The sequence below is a fragment of the Microtus ochrogaster genome, unplaced genomic scaffold (assembly GCF_000317375.1).
Source record: "Microtus ochrogaster isolate Prairie Vole_2 unplaced genomic scaffold, MicOch1.0 UNK13, whole genome shotgun sequence".
Taxonomy (NCBI): Eukaryota; Metazoa; Chordata; class Mammalia; order Rodentia; family Cricetidae; genus Microtus; species Microtus ochrogaster.
Genome location: NW_004949111.1, coordinates 2,632,786 through 2,637,998, shown reverse-complemented (window position 1 = coordinate 2,637,998; position 5,213 = coordinate 2,632,786). Strand labels below are relative to the sequence as shown.

Below are 5,213 nucleotides of genomic sequence, written 5' to 3'. Positions count from 1 at the left end.
AGCATTCTGCTCTGTTTACTCCTCCCTCCTGTTTTAACCTATCAGGGCAAGCAGCTTCTTTATTTAATTAACCAATGACCTTCCTCCATCAAAAAGTTGTTTGAATGGTGATACATCTGTGAAATACAACCCTTTAAAGGACAGTATTCTACATGAGAAAACATTTGCTTTATAGGCTTAGACATTATGAGTCTAATTGGGTTGTATTATTCGCCTCCTTTTAAATCATCAATTATGTTAAGCCTTTCTTAAAAACTTGCTTGCTAGAGGACATTTAATTCATACTTTTTTTGAATATTTCTGGCAGCTAGTTTGTGCTTAGAATGTTCCAGTAATAGTTTAGCAAGTCAGGATTAAATATATGTGTTAGTCAAATATATTTTTATCAATTCTGAATATAGACTGTTACAACTTTGGCTTAATTCTTGACCTTTCTTAAGGAGTAAAACCATAATTAGTTCAAACAAAAATATGGATGTCTCAATTGAATAGTAATTATTCTCACTATTTTGAAATGTCAGGTCTCATTATATTGTTCAGACTTGCCTGAAACTCCTGGGCTCAAAAGATTCTACTGCTTCACCCTCTTTAGTACCTTAGATACAGGCACAGAGAATCTCATAGGATTTTGCCATTATCCCCTTCAAGTTCTAGAAACAAGAGCATCTGTCAAACAGTTTATATGTGTAGATAATTGCAGGCTCCATTCACTTTTGGAATGAAACTTTTTAAAAGAGATGTGGTCATATTACTTACAAAGATGTCTGTATCTTTTTTCTAAAGTAAAAATGTGTTTAAGAAAATATATTGTAAATTTTGCAAATTTTTGTAAGCCTCTGTGTACATCATTGTGATGACATCTCTATGACCTACTGGTCATGCATATCATTTGAAAATCCTTCTAAATTGTCATGTTGAAAAGAAATATTTAAAATTCTGTATGATGTAAAAAACAAAGAAGGCTACTTTAACCGAGCTATTTGGACTGAAGGAAACAAATTATTACTGAGCTCTCTCTTACAGAGTTATCAAAGCCATATAGAATTTGATGCACACTAATACTCATATGTAGGCAAATCATGCATCTTTTAAAAAACATTTGTAAATCCTTTGCGAGGAAATTCACAGGATTAAGTAAGTAGAAAAGTGTAACAAATGCCATTTGATTGATTCAGCTAAAATCAGTTACATAACTTTCGTGTTCATTCCTATATACTTTGAATATTTTAATGTTAAACTATTTTTCAACAAGAATTTATTGACTGAAAATAAGAAACTATATAGTAATAAATGATATGTATATATCTAACTTAGTAATATTTTACTTTATTAGATCATATTTTATTTGTGTATGTTGTGTATTATTTATTTTATTTGTTCGTGGTCTCTTTGAAACCCCGTTAACTTAAAATTATTATTTGGTTATTTTCCATCAAATTTTCTGTGTGACGTAGGATAAGTCATTGTTATTTTTCCACTCAAAAATGTTACTACCACTTTGCATGTTTTCCTGTTTAGTTGAAAAATCGAATTAAAATGTGACAATGTTTTCAAAACATTAGTATAATATTTTAATTTCTCTTGTCACTAGGCTATATGCTATTTGATAGAAAACTGGAGATTGGAGAAGGGGAACAGAAAGGAGAACATGACACATCAGGAAGATCCAGTTGGGTATAGAACAGAGATGGAGAGCAAGGAAAAGAGGAGGCCATTGAAAGAGAAAGCCATTGCGGGATTAGCCAGAAACCAAGCACTAGGGAAATTCCCCAGGAAACCACAAGGATGACCCCAGCTAAGAATCTAGGCAATAGTGGAGAGGGTACCTAAATTGCCCTTCCCCTGTAATCAGATTGATAACTACCTTAATCGTCATCAAAGAACCTTCATGCAGTAACTGATGGAAGCAGATGGAGAGATTCACAGCTAAATACTGGGCCAAACTCCTGGAGTTCAGTCATAGAGAGGGAGGAGTGATACTATGAGCAAAAAGGCCAAGACGGTGATGGGGATACCCAAATAAACAGTTGCCTCGAGCTTTTGGGACCTCACTGACCTGGGACTGACAGCTGGGGAACCAGCATAAGACCAAACTAGGCCCTCTGAATATGGGTGACAGTTTTGTGGCTTGGACAGTTTGTGGGGCCACTAGCAGTGGAATCAGTATTTATCCTTATTGCCTGAACTGATACTTTGGAGCATATTCCCTATAGAGGGATACCTCACTCAGTCTAGATACAGGGGTGAGGGACTTGGTCCCTCTACAAGTGATGTGTCAGTCTTTGTTGACTCCCCATGGGAGGCATCACCCTCTCTGAGGTGTGGATTGGGGGTGGGGTGAAGAGAAGCTGGGGGGAGTGGGAGGACAGGAGGGAGAGGGAACTGGGATTGGTGTGTAAAATAAGATTGTTTAAAAAACTGTATCTTACTGTATTATCCTATTTTTTACTTACTAAGTATAATGAGATGGTAGATCCCGAGACAGCTACATGAAAAGAAAATGATTAGGACCAACTCTTTGGGGACAGAAGTTGGAACATGCCAATAGTTCAAGACCATTTTGTCTAGTGAATTCCTGGTTAGGCAAGACTATATAGCCAAACCCAGTATCAGAAACCAAATGGTCTCAATACTTGCAAGAGTGTATACTTTCTGATATGGCAGTAGGGAATTGAATGGTACAACGATTAAATTCTATGATGATTAATCCTGACTGTCACCTTGACAGGATCTATAATCACCTAGGAGACAAGCTTCCAGGCATGCTCATGCCTATGAGGGATTATTTAGATTAAGCTAGTTTGGGCGTGCCTATGAGGATGATTATGTCCATTACGTTAATTGAAGTGGGAAGATCCACCCTAATTGTGGGAACCGACATTCACTGAGCCAGGATCTTGGACTGCATTAAAAAAGCTAACTGAGTAGCAGCTTCCACCACTCTCTGCTTTCTGTCTACTGATACTATGTGACCAGCTGCCTCAGGCTACTGCTTCCACAATGACTGCTCCACCATGAAGGATTATACATTTAAACAAGCACCCTAAATTAACCTTTTCTTTCTTAAGTTGCTTTTCTCAGGGTGTTTTGTCACAGCAATATGACAAGTAGTCAATATAGGAGGCATAGAAACAATACAGAAAGTGTCATGGGAAAGCAGAGGAGGAAGATAATGATCTTGATCGTTTCCCAGATGTGATAACTTTAGAATCTGTTTTTGAACTAAAGTTAGGATGGCAGGGAATTCTGTACAGGGATAAGGAGCCTAGGGAACGCACACATGCATGTATGTATGTTTCATGTTCTAAAGAGATTATTAAGTTGCCATTATTGTGATATAAGTTAGATGTGGGATGGTCACTATTTAGAAAAGCCCCTGGAGAAAATATTCTCAGGAGACATATTGGAAGAAAAAGAAGACTAGAGATGGTGGAAACATCTAGAAGGCTACCATGATGCTCTGAGAAAAATGTTTGGACTCGGCAATGTCAATAAAATGAAGACAAGTTTGTTTTGAAGTGGTATTGACATAATTTAGTGATTGGATGAATAACTTAAGAGGGAGAGGTAAAGAAATGAACTTTTTAGTGTTCCCAGTAACTTGTACATAGTAGGAAGTCATTAAGGTTTGTCTAATTGGATTGATTAAAGCTCTTCACTAGTGAAATATATTCATATTATTATCATTAAAAAGGCTTTATTTTGGTTCTCCAGTTTGATACTTCAGTATGTTTTAAGAGTGACAAATTCATTGTGAGATGATTTTACCTTCTCAAGGGGAAGAAAACAATTTTATTTTTCAAACAAAGGCATAGCATTTTTTTTGGTACAGTTTCTTTTTTTTTGTTATTGAGGACAGTAGAGAATGGGTTTGCGCTATTTAAGAAGACTTGTTATCATTTGAATAAATGAAGTTATTCTTTTAACATAGAGACTGGGAAACAGATTTAGAGTCTTAATTAGTAAATTCTATTTGCACAACAGTTTAATTACTTTGGGTAATTATTTTCTAAAGCTCTCTGAAATTGACAGAAAATAGTACACCCATATTGTAGTGGAAGACACTGGTGCTTGAAAAAGTGATATAACTCTTTTAAGGATGACAGATGGTAAGTCTTTTTGTCAGCAATTGCCTTAATCTTCTGATTTTGATTCCTCAGATCTGGAAGTGGGCACTTTTTTTTAAACAATCTATTCAAATTATTCTTCAGCAGATAACAACTTAAAGTCATTACATGTTTTTTAAGCCAGTTTGGAGTGTCAGAGAGGAAGAAAGTTAGGGAGATGGCTAATTTAAAATAGACGCAAGTGTCTAAAATGTTGTAATGGGATTGTGGACGAGGACGGTCCAGGTTCTAAAGGCTTACCCCAGTTCCCAGGCTCACAAATATCAAGCAGTGGTTTCACTGTGGTGATTATCATTGCAGATGCCGGGCTTGTAATTTTATTTAACTATAAGTTTAGTCAAGCATGAAGTTCATGCGTAAAGTCAAATGTATACATTTCAGCAAACATAAGATCCAAAAAGGTAGGGTTGACACTTGCTGTGTTCACTGTTTCATTTTAAGAACCTAGAAACCTAGAAGCATGTCTGCAACAGATACTGCAAATGTCTCTGTTGAATTCATTTTTTTCCGCAACGACACTTTCTAAATATAAACCTTTGTTGTAGCTTTCTAGAATTGGCAATGTATTATTATTTATGTTGTTTCTATCATGCAATAGTGTAGCAAAAGTTCTTTCTTTTAGCAGAAACCAAGTACCGGACTGTAGGCAGAATTTTCCTGTCCCGATCTCCTGTTCCCAAATAACCAACACGGAGATTTAAAAATACGTATAAATGCTCAGCAAACATCTCAGGCTTGTTACTAACTAGTTCTTATAACTTAACACGTTTCTATTAATCTATGTGCTTTCCCATGCCTTGTGGGTTTTTACCTCGATCCCATTTTATGTGTCTGACTCATTCTCCATCTGGCTGGTGACTCCTCTGACTCTGCTCTTCTTTCCTCTCAGCATCCTCTTAGTCTGAATTTCCCACTTAAGCTCCAGCTATAGGCAAATCAGCTCTTTATTAGCCAATGAGAGTAGAACATATTCATAGTGTACAAAAAGAGTGTACACAGCACTGGGCCTCAGTCCGCAAGCATTTCCCTACATTTTCCTCCCTCCTCTGTCCTCAGCATCTGAGAAATACTATTTAACTGTCAACT

At 36.4% G+C, this 5,213-nt stretch overlaps 1 protein-coding gene across 1 annotated transcript in view; it reads left to right on the top strand.

Annotated features, from left to right (window-relative positions):
• Dach2 (dachshund family transcription factor 2) overlaps window positions 1-5,213 on the top strand; it is a 572,822-nt gene that overhangs the window by 30,463 nt on the left and 537,146 nt on the right. The gene's annotated exons all lie outside the window — the stretch shown is intronic.